Here is a 22,387-nt window from a genome sequence, read left to right as displayed (position 1 = left end):
GGGTACTGCCAGACTCCTAAGGGAAGTGTCTTGACTATTATAAACCTTATTGCAATCAAGGTACTTGCCAACCTGAACTACACTTGCAGGATATTCCAAAACAAATACTTACACTTTACTTTTCTGAAACTAAGATTAACATGGGTGTTTTTACATTAAGTAGAAGAGGCACTCAGATATTCAGCATGCTATGATTAGAGAGACAGTGGTCTGTTCCTTACTCTGACAGAGGAGATAATGAAAAAGAGGAATGATTTTTATGAAAGACATTAAATATATGAGTAATACTGTATAATAGTAAGGAACGTGATGAGGAAAGAGCATATAAATAACTGCTGATGCAATGAGGGATATCTGTCCTAGGTTTTGTTCCTCCTCACCTAACTGAAGTCTGTTGAGTTTAAGACAGTAGTGAACAGAAAATATATAGTATCTCTTAATTGCATAGACAACAGTGTCAGACATAACTTCTTTTAAATTTCCAGATCCATGACCAAGCTATTTAATTTAACAGAGAGAAAATGTTACAATGATGACATCACTTTCAGTTCAGTTGCTCTTTATAATTGCATGAGAAATGCATGTACTTCATGTAAATCCCTTAATACTACTATTGATGTAGTAATACTAGCTGTTGTCATTGTTGATATTTTAAATATAATGCTATAGAAGTACAGTTTCATTCTGGCTTGAACCAGTGGGCAAGTGTTGAGATTACCAGGTATCTTTTAAAGGCCACTTGATTATTCCATTCTGGTGATACCTGCTATGTAATGAATATTATGAATATTATGTGAGTATCATGGGCATTTTGGGTTGCCATTATTTTTTATTGATTGAATGATTTAATATTTTTGAGACAGAGTCTAGCTGTTGTTGCCCAGGCTGGAGTGCAGAGGTGCCATCTCAGCTCACTGCAACCTCTGCCTCCCAGATTCAAGCGATTCTCCTGCCTCAACCTCCTGAGTACCTGGGATTACAGGCACCTGCCGCCATGCCGGGCTAATTTTTACTTTTAGTAGAGAGAGGGTTTCACCATGTTGGCCAGGCCAGTCTCGAAGTCTTGACTTCACAAAATCCACCTGCCTCAGCCTCCCAAACTGCTGGGATTACAGGCATAAACCCCCACGCCTGGCCAGGTTGCCATTATTCTTTTCATGGCTGTAATCCTAGGCATCCAAAAGGTGCCTAGGAGACATATACATTTTTGGTTTTAGTTGAATAAGTGTATAATTCATTGAGTTAAATTATTGAAGGGATAATCTTTAATGGCTCTGGGATCGTCTTCACAATTTATAGATGTACAGATGAAGTCCATGGTTCTATAGGTAAGTGCAGTTTCAGCTATTTTCCTTCAGCATATGGCATTATATTTGTTTTCATGTTGCAACTGCCATAATTATTGGTTGGTTATAACACGTGCTATTAGAAGTCAGAGACTTCATTCTTCTAATTTTTTTTTACATCTAACATCTAATGTTGGGGGAAATACACTTCATGGGTAGTTCCATGATGACAGTTTTGTTAGAAACACTAGCATTTCTAAAGTTTCACCAAAGAATAGAAAAAAAAATTATTTGATTTACATTTTCCTTTGAATGTATTTTTTATAAATGTCTATATATCATAATTAAGAAAATTCTCAAACCCCACACTTAGAGATTGCTATCCTTAATGTATTATATAATTTAATAATAATTCAATGTAATTTTCATTAGTTTTCTAGTGTCAATCTATTTCTTATCAGTAACATCATACTATATATCAAGAAGCAGTACACTGTTGGATTAAAGATAAGGTCATCCTGCTTCTGACCTCTTTGTAAGTGTCTCAAAGACAAGCAGTGTGGTTCATTTACATCAGCTGTAAAATAGAACATTACTAGATATCTATTAAGTAACCAAACAATGTTAATAATTTTGAAGAAATGTTTTTAAATATTTTTAAACACTTTCATATGTAACCAATTATAATATTTGTGAAAATTACTCATGATACATATTTTTAGTTGCTGTGTTTATAAAAATGAAGGGAGCATTATTTATTTACCCAGTCCAACATGTCTGAACCATACTGTTACCTCTCTTTATACACTCAGAGGGATACAGCACAGGGAAGACTCCAAATCAAAGTAAAATATTTATTGTGAACATTTTTTCCCTCTTGGGCTCCCACCTTTTCATTATCCTAGTAAAGAATAGATATAAATCTTCAGGTGGTTTTCCCTTTCATCTAGATTAGAATCATTCTGAGATAAACATCTACTTTTTTTCTTCTTATCCAGCATCCAAAGGATAGTCCACTTCTAATCTTATTTTATTTATTTCATTATTTTTAATTAGACTTGAAGATTGGAGGGATTTGCTATCATTGCCCTGTCATGCCACTAACCAATGGCACCTTCTTCAAGTCATCTATTTTCATACTGATTGGAATTCCGGGCCTTGAATCAGTGCAGCCTGGATTGGAATTCCATTCTTCATGTCTTTTATCTTGTCTGCTGTTGGAAATGGCCTACTCATCACTATCATCCACACTGAGCATGGTCTCCATGAGCCCATGTATATCCTTTTAGCTGTGTTGGCAGCTACTGACCTAGGCCTGACCTTATGCATTACTCCGAAAATGCTCATGATCTTTTGGCTGCAATCAAGGGAGATTTACTTTGACTCCTGTCTAATTCAAATGTATTTTACTCACACTTTCCAGTGCATGGAGTCTGACATTCTCCTAACCATGGCTTTTGACTGATATGTGGCTATCTGTGTACCCCTGAGACACTCTGCTATCCTCACTATGAAGGTGCTCATCAGCATCATTATGGTGGTGACCATTCCAGCATCTGTTATCATCATCATGTGTCCACTTCTAATTAAGTTGTGCCTGAAGCATTTCCATGCCACAGCCATCTCTCATTCCTACTGTGAGCACGTGGCTGTGGTAAAGCTGGCTGCAGAAAATGTCAGAGCCGATAAAGCTTATGGACTGTTTGTGGCTTTCTCAGTCCTTGGATTTGATGTGATCTTCATTTCCTTGTCCTATGCCTTTATCTTCCAGGCTGTCTTCAAATTGCCAAAGAAGGAGGCACAATTCAAGGCATTCAACACTTGCACAACTCACATCTTTGTCTTTCTCCACTTCTATATTCTCACATTGTTAATATCTTTTATACACAGGTATGGCTTCAGTGTTGCTCTTTATGTACACATTCTTCTGTCCAACTTTTACCTGCTTGCTCCACCCCTGCTTAACCCTATTGTCTATGGAGTGAAGACCAAACAGATCCGAGAGGCAGCTATCAAAATGTTCACTCACAAAGATTGATTTACAGGCAATCCAACCCATCAGTCACTGTTCCTAATAATATACCTAGTAATTCTTGTCATGCAGAGTTGTACTTTAAGAATCTTTGTATTATTTTAGTTTACACAGGATAAGTGCAAATTTTATTCCTTTACGATTTGCAGAATATCTTGATATGAAATTCATTTACAAAACAATTACCTAGTGAAATCTCAAAATTGACTTTTGTCAGCCATATCCACACCCTCAAGAAGTAAAGAAATAAGAGACCTTGAAGTGAAAGTATGGACCACATGCTCACAAATCTGCTTGGTTCTCACACCATAGATAATAGGATTGAGGGCAGGTGGAATGACCACATAGAGGTTGGCAACAATAATGTGGACATAATGGGGAATTTTTTGCCAAATCGATGGGTGAGGAAGGAGAAGAGAGAGGGTGTATAGAAAACACACAGCACCCCAACATGTGAGCCACACGTGCTCAGTGCTTTATGACGAGCTTCTTGAGATGGGAGGTGGAAAACAGCTTGGAGAATGCAGGTATAGGAGATTCCAACAAGTGTGACATCCAAAATAAGAAAAGAAGCCACAAAAAGCCCATAAATCACATTGAGGTGAATGCTAGCACAGGCCAACTTGCAATGCCCATGTGCTCACAGCAGGAGTGGGCAATAATCCGAGCCTCACAGAAGGGCAGATGATGGTTTAGGTAGACAATGGGCAACATGAGCAGGACTGGGCGCAATATAATGCCCACACCAATGCCTGCCAACACTTGGGGTGTCAGAATAGAGGTATAGTGGAGTGGTGTACAGATGGCTACATAGCAGTCAAAGACGATTGCCAGCAGCACAGTGGACTCCATTCCTGTGAAGGTGTGTATCAGAAACATCTGGGCTACACAGGCTCCAAAGCCAATTTTATGTGCATCAAACCAGAAGATGCCTAACATACGAGGCACTGAGGATGTTGAGAGGGCTAGGTTATGGCTGATAAGACGGCTAGAAAGTAGAACATAGGATCCCAAAGAGTACACTCAGACCAGATTGTCAGTAGAATTGTAGCATTGCCCAGCAGAGCCATTCAGTAAACAGAGCAAAAGGGCAGGGAAATCCAGCCATGGAAAGCCTCAAGTCCTGGGATGCCTGTCAGAAAAAAGGTATCTGGGTAGAAAATGGTGGTGTTGGTGTGGAACATCTTGCCATTAATGACAAAAGCAGTAGCTGACCACCCGTAGAAGGAAAATTTAAATTTATAAATGTTTAGCTCAAAACCTCTCCAACAAGCTTAATTTTATGTCTAGTTTTATTATTAGAAAACTAATGCCAAAGTTTGAGTACAAAGTCAGATCTAGACATGGACTGAGCATTCTTTGACTGGAAGACAAATTAGCTTTATGACTCAGAGGGAGACCTGAGTCTTCCTCTGGGATTCTGGACAATAATATACTCATTTGTTCAAACCCCATACAAAACCTGGAAAGAATTTCAAAAATGAAGGTTAAGTTATAGTGAGATGTCAGTCTTTTTTGAAGACAAAGCAGACCTTAATTATACAGGTCAACGTACAAAATCACAGAAAGACAGACACTGATACCTGCCCACCAAACATGACAGTATATACAAAAACCTGAGGGTAACTAGCTATGAAGAATGACAAGAAATCTAGCAGAACTCTTAAACTGGCTTATTTGGTATCAGTAATTTCCATGGTGCATATTTAGAAAACCATACCCACAATAAAAACTTATGCTTTATTAATTTGTTCTTTATATGTTTATTCCTATACCCCATAGACACACTGTATTATACAATACTTTAGATGTGAATATAGTTGCACAAAGGTGAAAAACACTGCAGCTGGAAATCACCCCGAGAACAGAAATGTGTGTTTTTGCCAGTAGTCTTCTGGTGAGAATATAATTTATAAATAAGACCAACTTTTCTACTGGCTGATAAATTCCCAGGAATATTAATTGTATCTAATATTGTTGGGAGTGGGGAAATAAAGGGGTTTGTTGAAATAAGGAAACTTGGGGGGGCGGAGCAAGATGGCCGAATAGGAACAGCTCCAGTCTCCAACTCCCAGCGCGAGCGACACAGAAGACCGGTGATTTCTGCATTTTCAACTGAGGTACTGGGGTCATCTCACAAGGGAGTGCCGGACAATCGGTGCTGATCAGCTGCTGCAGCCTGACCAGCGAGACATGAAGCAGGGCGAGGCATCGCCTCACCTGGAAGCCAAGGGGGAAGGGAATCCGTTTTCCTAGCCAGGGGAACTAAGACACACAACACCTGGAAAATCGGGTAACTCCCACCCCAATACTGCGCTTTAAGCAGACAGGCACACCAGGAGAATATATCCCACACCTGGCCGGGAGGGTCCCATGCCCACGGAGCCTCCCTCACTGCTAACACAGCAATCTGCGGCGATCTATCCGCAAGGCAGCAGCGAGGCTGGGGGAGGGGCGCCCGCCATTGCTGAGGCTTAAGTAGGTAAACAAAGCCTCTGGGAAGCTCGAACTGGGTGGAGCTCACAGCAGCTCAAGGAAGCCGGCCTGTCTCTGTAGTCTCCAACTCTGGGGACAGCGCACAGCTGAAGACCAACAGGGGAAGCAGCGGGGGCCGGTGCAGACGCGAACGACTCTGTCTGACAGCTTTGGGGAGAGCCGTGGATCTCCCAACGCAGAGGTTGAGATCTGAGAACGGACAGACTGCCTGCTCAGGTGGGTCCCTGACCCCTGAGTAGCCTAGCTGGGAGACATCCCCCACTAGGGGCAGTCTGACACCCCACACCTCACAGGGTGGAGGACACCCCTGAGAGGAAACTTCCAAAGGAAGAATCAGACAGGTACACTGGCTGTTCAGCAATATTCTATCTTCTGCAACCTCTGCTGCTGATACCCAGGCAAACAGGGTCTGGAGTGGACCTCAAGCAATCTCCAACAGACCAACAGACAATCCTTCTGACTGTCAGAAGGAAAACTATCAAACAGGAAGGACACCTATACCAAAACCCCATCAGTACGTCACCATCATCAAAGACCAGAGGCAGATAAAACCACAAAGATGGGGAAGAAGCAGGGCAGAAAAGCTGGAAATTCAAAAAATAAGAGCGCATCTCCCCCTGCAAAGGAGCGCAGCCCATCGCCAGCAACGGATCAAAGCTGGTCAGAGAATGACTTTGACGAGATGAGAGAAGAAGGCTTCAGTCCATCAAACTTCTCAGAGCTAAAGGAGGAATTACGTACCCAGTGCAAAGAAACTAAAAATCTTGAAAAAAGAGTGGAAGAATTGACAGCGAGACTAATTAATGCAGAGAAGATCATAAACGAAATGACAGAGATGAAAACCATGACACGAGAAATACGTGACAAATGCACAAGCTTCAGTAACTGACTCGATCAACTGGAAGAAAGAGTATCAGCGATTGAGGATCAAATGAATGAAATGAAGCGAGAAGAGAAACCAAAAGAAAAAAGAAGAAAAAGAAATGAGCAAAGCCTGCAAGAAGTATGGGATTATGTAAAAAGACCAAATCTACGTATGATTGGGGTGCCTGAAAGTGAGGGGGAAAATGGAACCAAGTTGGAAAACACTCTTCAGGATATCATCCAGGAGAACTTCCCCAACCTAGTAGGGCAGGCCACCATTCAAATTCAGGAAATACAGAGAATGCCACAAAGATACTCCTCCAGAAGAGCAACTCCAAGACACATAATTGCCAGATTCACCAAAGTTGAAATGAAGGAAAAAATCTTAAGGGCAGCCAGAGAGAAAGGTCGGGTTACCCACAAAGGGAAGCCCATCAGACTAACAGCAGATCTCTCGGCAGAAACTCTACAAGCCAGAAGAGAGTGGGGACCAATATTCAACGTTCTTAAAGAAAAGAATTTTCAACCCAGAATTTCATATCCAGCCAAACTAAGTTTCATAAGTGAAGGAGAAATAAAATCCTTTACAGATAAGCAAATGCTTATAGATTTTGTCACCACAAGGCCTGCCTTACAAGAGACCCTGAAGGAAGCCCTAAACATGGAAAGAAACAACCGGTACCAGCCATTGCAAAAACATGCCAAAATGTAAAGACCATCGAGGCTAGGAAGAAACTGCATCAACTAACGAGCAAAATAACCAGTTAATATCATAATGGCAGGATCAAGTTCACACATAACAATATTAACCTTAAATGTAAATGGACTAAATGCTCCAATGAAAAGACACAGACTGGCAAACTGGATAAAGAGTCAAGACCCATCAGTCTGCTGTATTCAGGAGACCCATCTCACATGCAGAGACATACATAGGCTCAAAATAAAGGGATGGAGGAAGATCTACCAAGCAAATGGAGAACAAAAAAAAGCAGGGGTTGCAATCCTAGTCTCTGATAAAACACACTTTAAACCATCAAAGATCAAAAGAGACAAAGAAGGCCATTACATAATGGTAAAGGGAACAATTCACCAGGAAGAGCTAACTATCCTAAATATATATGCACCCAATACAGGAGCACCCAGATTCATAAAGCAAGTCCTTAGAGACTTACAAAGAGACTTAGACTCCCATACAATAATAATGGGAGACTTCAACACTCCACTGTCAACATTAGACAGATCAACGAGACAGAGAGTTAACAAGGATATCCAGGAATTGAACTCATCTCTGCACCAAGCGGACCTAATAGACATCTATAGAACTCTCCACCGCAAATCAACAGAATAGACATTCTTCTCAGCACCACATCGCACTTATTCCAAAATTGACCACATAATTGGAAGTAAAGCACTCCTCAGCAAATGTAAAAGAACAGAAATTATAACAAACTGTCTCTCAGACCACAGTGCAATCAAACTAGAACTCAGGACTAAGAAACTCAATCAAAACCGCTCAACTACATGGAAACTGAACAACCTGCTCCTGAATGACTACTGGGTGCATAACGAAATGAAAGCAGAAATAAAGATGTTCTTTGAAACCAATGAGAACAAAGATACAACATACCAGAATCTCTGGGACACATTTAAAGCAGTGTGTAGAGGGAAATTTATAGCACTAAATGCCGACAAGAGAAAGCGGGAAAGATCTAAAATTGACACTCCAACATGACAATTAAAAGAACTAGAGAGGCAAGAGCAAACACATTCAAATGCTAGCAGAAGGCAAGAAACAACTAAGATCAGAGCAGAACTGAAGGACATAGAGACACAAAAAACCCTCCAAAAAATCAATGAATCCAGGAGTTGGTTTTTTGAAAAGATCAACAAAATTGACAGACCGATAACAAGACTAATAAAGAAGAAAAGAGAGAGGGATCAAATAGACGCAATAAAAAATGATAAAGGGGATATCACCACCGACCCCACAGAAATACAAACAAACATCAGAGAATACTATAAACGCCTTTACGCAAATCAACTAGAAAATCTAGAAGAAATGGATAATTTCCTGGACACTTACACTCTCCCAAGACTAAACCAGGAAGAAGTTGAATCCCTGAATAGACCAATAGCAGGCTCTGAAATTGAGGCAACAATTAATAGCCTACCCACCAAAAAAAGTCCAGGACCAGATGGATTCACACCTGAATTCTACCAGAGGTACAAGGAGGAGCTGGTACCATTCCTTCTGAAACTATTGCAGTCAATAGAAAAAGAGGGAATCCTCCCTAACTCATTTTATGAGGCCAACATCATCTTGATACCAAAGCCTGGCAGAGACACAACAAAAAAAGAGAATTTTAGACCAATATCCCTGATGAACATCGATGCAAAAATTCTCAATAAAATACTGGCAAACCGGATACAGCAGCACATCAAAAGGGTTATCCACCATGATCAAGTGGGCTTCATCCCTGGGATGCAAGGCTGGTTCAACATTTGCAAATCAGTAAACGTCATCCAGCATATAAACAGAACCAAAGACAAGAACCACATGATTATCTCAATAGATGCAGAAAAGGCTTTTGACAAAATTCAACAGCCCTTCATGCTAAAAACGCTTAATAAATTCGGTATTGATGGAACGTACCTCAAAATAATAAGAGCTATTTATGACAAACCCACAGCTAATATCATTCCGAATGGGCAAAAACTGGAAAAATTCCCTTTGAAAACTGGCACAAGACAGGGATGCCCTCTCTCACCACTCCTATTCAACATAGTGTTGGAAGTTCTGGCTAGGGCAATCAGGCAAGAGAAAGAAATCAAGGGTATCCAGTTAGGAAAAGAAGAAGTCAAATTGTCCCTGTTTGCAGATGACATGATTGTATATTTAGAATACCCATCGTCTCAGCCCAAAATCTCCTTAAGCTGATAAGCAACTTCAGCCAAGTCTCAGGATACAAAATTAATGTGCAAAAATCACAAGCATTCTTATACACCAGTAACAGACAAGCAGAGAGCCAAATCAGGAATGAACTTCCATTCACAATTGCTTCAAAGAGAATAAAATACCTAGGAATCCAGCTTGCAAGGGATGTAAAGGACCTCTTCAAGGAGAACTACAAACCACTGCTCAGTGAAATAAAAGAGGACACAAACAAATGGAAGAACATACCATGCTCATGGATAGGAAGAATCAATAACGTGAAAATGGCCATATTGCCCAAAGTTATTTATAGATTCAATGCCATCCCCATCAAGCTACCAGTGAGTTTCTTCACAGAATTGGAAAAAACTGCTTTAAAGTGCATATGGAACCAAAAAAGAGCCCACATTGCCAAGACAATCCTAAGTCAAAAGGGCAAAGCTGGAGGCGTCAGGCTACCTGACTTCAAACTATACTACAAGGCTACAGTAACCAAAACAGCATGGTACTGGTACCAAAACAGAGATATAGACCAATGGAACAGAACAGAGTCCTCAGAAATAATACCACACATCTACAACCATCTGATCTTTGACAAACCTGAGAGAAATAAGAAATGGGGAATGGATTCCCTATTTAATAAATGGTGCTGGGAAAATTGGCTAGCCATAAGTAGAAAGCTGAAACTGGATCCTTTCCTTACCCCTTATACGAAGATTAATTCAAGATGGATTAGAGACTTAAATGTTAGACCTAATACCATAAAAACCCTAGAAGAAAATCTAGGTAGTACCATTCAGGACATAGGCATGGGCAAGGACTTCATGTCTAAAACACCAAAAGCAACGGCAGCAAAAGCCAAAATTGACAAATGGGATCTAATTAAACTAAAGAGCTTTTGCACAGCAAAAGAAACCACCATCAGAGTGAACAGGCAACCTACAGAATGGGAGAAAATTTTTGCAACCTACTCATCTGACAAAGGGCTAATATCCAGAATCTACAAAGAACTCAAACAAATATACAAGAAAAAAACAAACAACCCCATCAAAAAGTGGGGAAAGGATATGAACAGACATTTCTCAAAAGAAGACATTCATACAGCCAACAGACTCATGAAAAAATGCTCATCATCACTCGCCATCAGAGAAAAGCAAATCAAAACCACAATGAGATACCATCTCACACCTGTTAGAATGGCAATCATTTAGAAGTCAGGAAACAACAGTTGTTGGAGAGGATGTGGAGAAATAGGAACACTTTTACACTGTTGGTGGGATTGTAAACTAGTTCAACCATTATGGAAAACAGTATGGAAATTCCTCAAGGATCTAGAACTAGATGTACCATATGACCCAGCCATCCCACTACTGGGTATATACCCAAAGGATTATAAATTAGTCTACTACAAAGACACATGCACACGTATGTTTATTGCAGCACTATTCACAATAGCAAAGACTTGGAATCAACCCAAATGTCCATCTGTGACAGACTGGATTAAGAAAATGTAGCACATATACACCATGGAATACTATGCAGCCATAAAAAAGGATGAGTTTGCGTCCTTTGTAGGGACATGGATGCAGCTGGAAACCATCATTCTTAGCAAACTATCACAAGAAGAGAAAACGAAACACCGCATGTTCTCACTCATAGGTGGGAACTGAACAATGAGATCACTTGGACTCGGGAAGGGGAACATCACACACTGGAGCCTATCATGGGGAGGGGGGAGGAGGGAGGGATTGCATTGGGGAGTTATACATGATATAAATGATGAATTGATGGGTGCTGACGAGTTGATGGGTGCAGCACACCAACATGGCATAAGTATACATATGTAACAAACCTGCACGTTATGCACATGTACCCTAGAACTTAAAGTATAATAAAAAAAAAAAAAAGAAATAAGGAAACTTGAGAGAAATTTTAAAAAGGCAGTGACAGTGGTTGGCACCTGGCTAAAAACATCCATGTTACAGATTTCCCACACTGCAGCTTTGATCTTCCATTTCCCTCCCTCCTTCCCTCCCTCCCTTCTTTCCTTCCTTCCTTCTTCCTTCCAGAAAGAAAAGATATCATAGGACTATTGCAGAAAGAAGGAAAAAATGGAGGGGTATAGAAAGAAATGGCAGGAAAGAAGAAAAAAGTGAGGGGGAAAATGGAACCAAGTTGGAAAACACACTTCAGGATGTCATCCAGGAGAACTTCCCCAACCTAGTAGGGCAGGCCAACATTCAAATTCAGGAAATACAGAGAACGCCACAAAGATACTCCTCCAGAAGAGCAACTCAAAGACACATAATTGCCAGATTCACCAAAGTTGAAATGAAGGAAAAAATCTTAAGGGCAGCCAGAGAGAAAGGTCGGGTTACCCACAAAGGGAAGCCCATCAGACTCACAGCAGATCTCTCGGCAGAAACTCTACAAGCCAGAAGAGAGTGGGGGCCAATATTCAACGTTCTTAAAGAAAAGAATTTTCAACCCAAAATTTCATATCCAGCCAAACTAAGTTTCATAAGTGAAGGAGAAATAAAATCCTTTACAGACAAGCAAATGCTTATAGATTTTGTCACCACAAGGCCTGCCTTACAAGAGACCCTGAAGGAAGCCCTAAACATGGAAAGGAACAACCGGTACCAGCCATTGTAAAAGCATGCCAAAATGTAAAGACGATCGAGGCTAGGAGGAAACTGCATCAACTAACGAGCAAAATAACCAGTTAATATCATAATGGCAGGATCAAGTTCACACATATCAATATTAACCTTAAATGTAAAAGGAATAAATGCTCCAATTAAAAGACACAGACTGGCAAACTGGATGAAGAGTCAAGACCCATCAGTCTGCTGTATTCAGGAGACGCATCTCACATGCAGAGACATACATAGGCTCAAAATAAAGGGATGGAGGAAGATCTACCAAGCAAATGGAGAACAAAAAAAAAGCGGGGTTTGCAACCCTAGTCTCTGATAAAACAGACTTTAAACCATCAAAGATCAAAAGAGACAAAGAAGGCCATTACATAATGGTAAAGGGATCAATTCACCAGGAAGAGCTAACTCTCCTAAATATATACGCACCCAATATAGGAGCACCCAGATTCATAAAGCAAGTCCTTAGAGACTTACAAAGAGACTTAGACTCCCATACAATAATTATGGGAGACTTCAACACTCCACTGTCGACATTAGACAGATCAACGAGACAGAGAGTTAACCAGGATATCCAGGAATTGAATTCATCTCTGCACCAAGCGGACCTAATAGACATCTATAGAACTCTCCACCGCAAATCAACAGAATATACATTCTTCTCAGCACCACATCACACTTATTCCAAAATTGACCACATAATTGGAAGTAAAGCACTCCTCAGCAAATGTAAAAGAACAGAAATTATAACAAACTGTCTCTCAGACCACAGTGCAATCAAACTAGAACTCAGGACTAAGAAACTCAATCAAAACCGCTCAACTACATGGAAACTGAACAACCTGCTCCTGAATGACTACTGGGTGCATAACGAAATGAAAGCAGAAATAAAGATGTTCTTTGAAACCAATGAGAACAAAGATACAACATACCAGAATCTCCGGGACACATTTAAAGCAGTGTGTAGAGGGAAATTTATAGCACTAAATGCCCACAAGAGAAAGCAGGAAAGATCTAAAATTGACACTCTAACATCACAATTAAAAGAACAAGAGAGGCAAGAGCAAACACATTCAAAAGCTAGCAGAAGGCAAGAAATAACTAACATCAGAGCAAAACTGAAGGAGATAGAGACACAAAAAAACCCTCCAAAAAATCAATGAATCCAGGAGTTGGTTTTTTGAAAAGATCAACAAAATTGACAGACTGCTCGCAAGGCGAATAAAGAAGAAAAGAGAGAGGAATCAAATAGACGCAATAAAAAATGATAAAGGGGATATCACCACTGACCCCACAGAAATACAAACAACCATCAGAGAATACTATAAATGCCTTTACGCAAATCAACTAGAAAATCTAGAAGAAATGGATAATTTCCTGGACACCTACACTCTCCCAAGGCTAAACCAGGAAGAAGTTGAATCCCTGAATAGACCAATAGCAGGCTCTGAAATTGAGGCAACAATTAATAGCCTACCCACCAAAAAAGTCCAGGACCAGGTAGATTCACAGCTGAATTCTACCAGAGGTACAAGGAGGAGCTGGTACTATTCCTTCTGAAACTATTCCAATCAATAGAAAAAGAGGGAATCCTCCCTAACTCATTTTATGAGGCCAATATCATCCTGATACCAAAGCCTGGCGGAGACACAACAAACAAAGAGAATTTTAGACCAATAACCCTGATGAACATCGATGCAGAAATCCTCAATAAAAGACTGGCAAATCGGATTGAGCAGCACATCAAAAAGCTTATCCACCATGATCAAGTGGGCTTCATCCCTGGGATCCAAAGCTGGTTCAACATTTGCAAATCAATAAACGTAATCCAGCATATAAACAGAACCAAAGACAAGAACCACATGATTATCTCAATAGATGCAGAAAAGGCTTTTGACAAAATTCAATAGCCCTTCATGCTAAAAACGCTCAATAAATTCGGTATTGATGGAACTTACCTCAAAATAATAAGAGCTATTTATGACAAACCCACAGCTAATATCATACTGAATGGGCAAAAACTGGAAAAATTCCCTTTGAAAACTGGCACAAGACAGGGATGCCCCCTCTCACCACTCCTATTCAACGTAGTGTTGGAAGTTCTGGCTAGGGCAATCAGGCAAGAGAAAGAAATAAAGGGTATTCAGTTAGGAAAAGAAGAAGTCAAATTGTCCCTGTTTGCAGATGACATGATTGTATATTTAGAAAACCCCATCGTCTCAGCCCAAAATCTCCTTAAGCTGATAAGCAACTTCAGCAAAGTCTCAGGATACAAAATTAATGTGCAAAAATCACAAGCATTCTTATACACCAGTAACAGACAAGCAGAGAGCCAAATCAGGAATGAACTTCCATTCACAATTGCTTCAAAGAGAATAAAATACCTAGGAATCCAACTTACAAGGGATGTAAAGGACCTCTTCAAGGAGAACTACAAACCACTGCTCAGTGAAATCAAAGAGGACACAAACAAATGGAAGAACATACCATGCTCATGGATAGGAAGACTCAATATCGTGAAAACGGCCATACTGCCCAAGGTTATTTATAGATTCAATGCCATCCCCATCAAGCTACCAATGAGTTTCTTCACAGAATTGGAAAAAACTGCTTTAAAGTGCATATGGAACCAAAAAAGAGCCCGCATTGCCAAGACAATCCTAAGTCAAAAGGACAAAGCTGGAGGCGTCACGCTACCTGACTTCAAACTATACTACAAGGCTACAGTAACCAAAACAGCATGGTACTGGTACCAAAACAGAGATATAGACCAATGGAACAGAACAGAGTCCTCAGAAATAATAACGCACATCTACAGCCATCCGATCTTTGACAAACCTGAGAGAAACAAGAAATGGGGAAAGGATTCCCTATTTAATAAATGGTGCTGGGAAAATTGGCTAGCCATAAGTAGAAAGCTGAAACTGGATCCTTTCCTTACCCCTTATACGAAGATTAATTCAAGATGGATTAGAGACTTAAATGTTAGACCTAATACCATAAAAACCCTAGAAGAAAATCTAGGTAGTACCATTCAGGACATAGGCATGGGCAAGGCCTTCATGTCTAAAACACCAGAAGCAACGGCAACAAAAGCCAAAATTGACAAATGGGATCTAATTAAACTAAAGAGCTTCTGCACAGCAAAAGGAACTACCATCAGAGTGAACAGGCAACCTACAGAATGGGAGAAAATTTTTGCAACCTACTCATCTGACAAAGGGCTAATATCCAGAATCTACAAAGAACTCAAACAAATATACAAGAAAAAAACAAACAACCCCATCAAAAAGTGGGGAAAGGATATGAACAGACATTTCTCAAAAGAAGATATTCATACAGCCAACAGACACATGAAAAAATGCTCATCATCACTCGCCATCAGAGAAATGCAAATCAAAACCACAATGAGATACCATCTCACACCAGTTAGAATGGCAATCATTAAGAAGTCAGGAAACAACAGTTGTTGGAGAGGATGTGGAGAAATAGGAACACTTTTACACTGTTGGTGGGATTGTAAACTAGTTCAACCATTATGGAAAACAGTATGGCAATTCCTCAAGGATCTAGAACTAGATGTACCATATGACCCAGCCATCCCACTACTGCGTATATACCCAAAGGATTATAAATTATTCTACTACAAAGACACATGCACACGTATGTTTATTGCAGCACTATTCACAATAGCAAAGACTTGGAATCACCCCAAATGCCCATCTGTGACAGACTGGATTAAGAAAATGTGGCACATATACACCATGGAATACTATGCAGCCATAAAAAAGGATGAGTTTGCGTCCTTTGTAGGGACATGGATGCAGCTGGAAACCATCATACTTAGCAAACTGTCACAAGAACAGAAAACCAAACACCGCATGTTCTCACTCATAGGTGGGAATTGAACAATGAGATCACTTGGACTCGGGAAGGGGAACATCACACACTGGGGCCTCTCATGGGGAGGGGGGAGGAGGCAGGGATTGCATTGGGGAGTTTTACATGATATAAATGATGAATTGATGGGTGCTGACGAGTTGATGGGTGCAGCACACCAACATGGCATACGTATACATATGTAACAAACCTGCACGTTATGCACATGTACCCTAGAAATTAAAGTATAATAATAAAAACAAAACCATTAAAATATAGTGTTCCTAGCCAGTAAATTTTGCGAGATTATATAAAGTTCATATCCAGTATTCTTATTTTTTTTGCCACCTTCTTTGCAATCAAATGTATAAATCTGCATGTATCTGTGGTCCTCTGATAACATTGTTTACTATTATCATTGTGGTTGCTTTTATTAAAAATTATGCCTTAATACACGATTATCCCTGGAAGTGGAAATTTTCATTTATACCACAACTTGAAGTTCCCTTTGCAGATAGTTACTTTAAAAATTTAAGTGTTTCAGCCTGATTCATTAAGACCTCTTTCTGTGAGGAAATCTTTCTATAATAGTGAGATATCAAATATCAGCTTAATATGTTCAGCTGTAGCCTGTTCCTTAGTTGTTAGACAAGAGCCTCTGATCACTGTACATATCTATGACATATTTAATGAGAAACTCACCTCCAACAGAGAGCTCTAGCATATCTACTAAAGGGAAGAGAGTTTTACTCTGTAAGTAGTAAGGGCCCTATGGGTCATGTCTAGAATTACAGCCAACTCAAATTTCTTCTATCAACCAGGAATAACTTCTCAGAGTCTCCTTGGAAAGATCCTATTTTCTGCACCAGGGATAGAGGGACAAGAGCAGAAATAAACATCCCTTCCCTTCCTCTCTTCTGACACATACACATACATTGTAAATAGGAAGTCAGATACACAAAAATAATGCTCCCAAAACATATTCACATGAGGCAAACTGAATCTCTTGAGTAAATGTTATGTCTGAATTTATGAGATGTTATAATATTGCAGATTTAGGTCCTCAATTACCAATGGATGTATTCCCCTTTCCCACATCAATGCTTTAGCACTCACCAATAATTTATTAAGATATCATGGTTATCAGATAAGATAAAGCCTCTTATCTCTTTTCCACGCAGGGCTCATCTTACTGGCTTTAAGTTAATAAAAATGAATTTTAAAATACATAAAAATAAAATAACATGAAGTACTATATTTAGTGTTGTGAAATATACAAAAGCCAAAGGAAAAAAAATTATTGATAGTATTCATAATTTACAGTGTAAATTAAAATATCTCTTTAACATAATGAATAAAAATAAACTAACACTATATTAATTGTATAAAGTAACACTATGTTAATACAATAACAAAAACAATAAAGCAATAAAAATAACACTTATTGCTTAATTGTAGGAAAATATATGAAATGTGTATATATGTGTGTATATATACATATATACACACACACATATATATAACCACACAGATATATATATATATATATACACACACATATATATATATATATGAGAGAGAGTGAGAGTGAGAGAGAAAGGAAAAAGGGGAGTTGGGGAGCCTGAGTGAATATTAATATAATTAATCTAAATTATCACGTATATAGCAGGTAATTAATAAATCCAGTTTGAACAGAATGAATCACCAGATTTTTAAATAAATCCATCAAAAATTAATGTATAATTAAATGCCAGAATATATATCTAGAAGATTTCATAGTGAATGTATTCAGGGAGTAGAACTGAAGATTAGGTTGGTTGGGATTAAGGAAGGTTGATATTAACTGTACCCCTGATATTTTAACTTAACATGTATGTGACACTGTTGCTATTAAATTTGAAAAAAAAAAAAATATGTGCTTTCTCAGACATTTAAGCAACAGGCACATCTGGAATAAGCAATACTGAAGCAAATGTAGGTTTTTAAAATTTGTTTCATAAGTAAAACTATGTTTCCAATCCACTGGCAAGGCAGAAACATAAGCAGTTGTTAAAATGTTTCAAAAATTCACAGATTCCATGCTCTCTTGTGATAATGTGTTACTGAGGAAGCTTTATTGTGGTTATTCAATGATAGGTCCCAGAAATAATTCTGTAAAGCTATTTTGATGCTCTGCGCACACAGTTGCCACCATACCAACATGGGGATTTTGCCCTTTTCCTAAACTTAATAGGAATAGAGACCTGATTGTCTTTCTTCCTAAAAGCTTGAAACAAAATAGCACTCAATACTTCCTGCCATCACTGGGCCTACCCTGAAAGACAGGACATAAAATACATTTTTTTCTCAAGCAGATTGCATTACTATTTTTGTTTTCCTCATCTCCTCCAAGTATCCTTCCCCATCTCACCAACCTATCTCTAGGCATCATTGGGTAGCATCAAATTTGTAAAGAAAATTTATCTAGTATTGGAGAAATACTTAAATCTGGTTTCCTATGCTAGGGTTTCAAAAACCAAGAGCTTCTATATATTTGCTCTCTTTCTTCTATTTTTATTCCTTCCATGAGGTACAAAATGCAGAATGCTTGAATAGAACGAGAAAAGTAAAATGATACAAAATTAAAATGCCATCTCACTCTGCTTCTTACTCATTAAAATTCTGTGATTATTTAAAACATTCACAGAAGGTCCTTCAATGTATAATACACCTTACCTTTGATTAGAAAAATATTTTAACTGGTCATAAAACAAATCATGGAAAATGAAGACAATGATAACTCATACTTAAATATAAGTATGCTGCTTACTAAAGTTTTCATTAAGACATTGAATAGGGAAGTCACTGCTTGCAATACGATATTTCCATTATATATATTATATATAAATAATGGATACATATTATATATCAGTTATAGTGCTTATAATCCAGTAAAAATATTGCAATGAATTAATTATACATTTATTTAAAAATGACAAACAACTCAATATCAAAAAAATTGCCAAAACTTAAGCTAGAACCTTAAAGGAAGAACATAGTTAATAGGTAGAAGAAAAAAATTTACACCACTACTCATCAGGAAAAATGCTAATGCAAACCACAATGTAACAACCCTACAACCCATTCAGTATGGCTAAAATTAAGACCTCTAATCCTGACTGTTCATAAAGATACAGAATAACTATTAAACAGTTTGACAACTGGAAGAGCCTATTAAGTCTAAATATTCCCTATTGTATTAGCCAGTTTTCATGCTGTTATAAAGAACTTCCTGACACTGGTAATTTATAAGGGAAAGAGTTTTAATTGACCCATAGTTCTGCATTGCTGGGGGGGCCTCAGGAAACTTACAATCATGGCAGAAGGTAAAGGAAAAACAGGCACCTTCTTCACAAGGCGGCAGGATAGAGTGAGTACAAGCCAGGGAAATGCCAGGCATTACTTGTAAAACCCTCAGATCTAGTGAGAACTTAATATCATGAGAACAGCATAGGGGAGGCTGTCTCCACGATTCAATTACCTCCACCTGGTCCCGCCCTTGACATGTGCAGATTATGGGTATTACAATTGAAGATGAGATTTTGGGCAGGGACACAATCAAACTATATCACCTATAAACCAGGGATTACTCCTAGATAAATACTCAAAAGAAATACATAATGATGTTCACCCAAATACATATATAAAAATGTTGGTACTGATTTTATCATAATAAGGACAAATTTAAAAGTCAAATATCTGATAGTGGTAAAATATATAAATTAAGTAGTGTGTATTCTTTAAAGAAATATATTCATTAAATACTATCTGTGAAGTGATGAAACAAAATAATTTAACAATAACAAGCAACAAACAAACAAAAAAGAACAAACGCAATTGAATTGTCATTACATACAAAACAGACTCATTTAACAGAAATATTGTTTAGCAAAGATTAACCAGACACATATCAAATTGTGCTCTTAAGATTTTTAATCTTCAGTGTTAGAGTTAGGACTTACAGTAAAAGAAACAAGGAAGCACTTCGCTTGGGTCATTTGATAAAGTTTTTTTTTTTATTGTTCACCTTTATATTCATCATAAAAGGGAAACTGAAGGAATTTCTTCAGAGAGGAAATAAGGTGAATTAATTTGCATTTCCCTTACTTTGGGAGGTGCCTGTTTTTAAAAGAATCTGGTTATAACCTAAACCTACTTCCCTGACTCTGGTAATCAAAAGTGTGCAGTTCCTCAGAAAAAGTTTACAAAAAATAAAAGTTCAGATAGGCATTCAATCTCAAGGCACTGTTTCTGATTCACAACCATCCCGTATTTGTGTAAAAAGAAATAAAAGCTGATTTTTTAAAAATATATAAAATTGGTACATATAAAATGACGTGTCCAATCATCAAGCCTAAAATACAAATGTAAGTTTGAGCAACCCCCCTACAAAAGTTTTTTATCATATTGTACTGTTCGATTTTTTATTTGGTTGATTTCATGTGGAATTTTTAGGACAGAGAACAAAACAAAACAAAACTATACCTATTTGAATCATAACATAACCATAGAGAGAGATGAATTGAATATTAACTCAATAAATAGGTGAGGGTTGGAAATATAAAATAATCAGAATGGCACAAGGGGTAGCAGAACTATCAGAAGAAAAATTTTGCTTTGCTTCTACCATGCTGTAATGAGTCTCATTAGAATGAATGCACATTGTAAATGCACTGAAGTAAGCTAAATCAAAGACATGTGTTTCTAATATTTTCTTGTTCTTGTCCTAGAATATACTCACCTCTTATTTGCCTAGAGAAATTAACTTATCCTTCTATAAAGCTTGATTATCCATTCCTTCCTGAACACCTTATTCATGCCTCCCAACACCATTTTCTTCTTCCTCCCCTCTTTCTTACACATTTATGACACACATTATTTTTAGTTGGAACATCATGCAGTATAATGCTAAAATACCTCGTCTACTACGGAGCAAAATCCTGAAATCATTACGTAGATCATTGTGTAACATTACATAGAACATAGATAAGTACCATGGTACCTAATATAGTGATGTGTGCAATGTTGCCTCGTAAAAAATTTGTTGACAAAATGATTAATTATTGACTCAAATTAACTAAGTCCCTTCAAAGAAAGGAGGGCTATTATGGAGGACAAAGATTAGTTACATTTTAGACTACTGTATACCACAGTATCTCCAGCTGTGCAGATGGTTCCTAACAGCCCATTGACGGTACAAGTCTACAGCACAGGGGTTGGGGACCCCTGCTCTAGGCAACCAACTTCACTTTTATACTTACATTTATTTCTTATTTATGTAATTTTATTATATAATAATACCTATTATTTTAGTCAATTTGAAAAATAGTTATATATAATAAAAATAAAGTGCACACAAATATATTTATAAAAATCACTAATCACTAACACTAAAAATATTTTTCCCCTTATCTTTGTACACATTTATGCCTTTAAAAGAATGTACATTTTTTTAATTTCTCTTATTTTCACTCAATATAAAATAGTGAAACTTTTTCTCTCAGATTTTATCAGTGTATCATCTTAATATGTAATATATGCTCATTTAATTACTCCACAGTAGTGTACATTTTCTCAACATTCTAAAATTGCAAGTTGTAATATGTATATGATACATAAGATTGCATAGATGTAATTATATGTAAATCTCTGGAAGTTTGTTATTTTTGTTTTGTTTTGTTTTGTTTGAGATGTAGTTTCGTTCTTGTTGCCCAGGCTGGTGTGCAATGGCGCAATCTCGGCTCACAACAACCTCCGCCTCGTGCGTTCAAGCGATTCTCCTGCCTCAGCCTCCTGAGTAGGTGGGATTACAGGCAGGTGCCCTTACATCTGGCTAATTTTGTATTTTTAGTAGAGACAGGTTTTCTCCATGTTGGTCAGGCTGGTCTGGAACTCCTGACAGCAGGTGATCCGTCAGCCTTGGCCTCTCAAAGTGCTGGGATTACAGGCATGAGCCACCACACCTGGCCAAATCTCTGAAAGTTTATTATTTTTGTAAGTGTTTCCATACTTATCTTTTAACTTTTGTATCTTCAGAAAAGATATTTCTCACTGAGTATACTCTTTATAATTACATATTGAATGAAGAAATTATATTAACCATGAAGAAATTCTGAGAAGTTAAATCATTTGATGCACGGCATATTATGTTGATTACCAAAAACCTATACTACCTAAGATGATTAGTATAAAACAGTAATGG

General features: G+C 38.1%; 1 pseudogene; it reads right to left on the bottom strand.

The window, feature by feature from the left end:
- Positions 1 to 3,515: 3,515 nt before the first annotated feature.
- On the bottom strand, positions 3,516 to 4,502 carry LOC115893632 (annotated as a pseudogene).
- Between the last annotated feature and the right edge of the window lie 17,885 nt (positions 4,503 to 22,387).

Source organism: Rhinopithecus roxellana, chromosome 15, assembly GCF_007565055.1.
Source record: "Rhinopithecus roxellana isolate Shanxi Qingling chromosome 15, ASM756505v1, whole genome shotgun sequence".
Classification (NCBI taxonomy): Eukaryota; Metazoa; Chordata; class Mammalia; order Primates; family Cercopithecidae; genus Rhinopithecus; species Rhinopithecus roxellana.
This window is presented reverse-complemented; position numbering and strand designations above follow the sequence as displayed.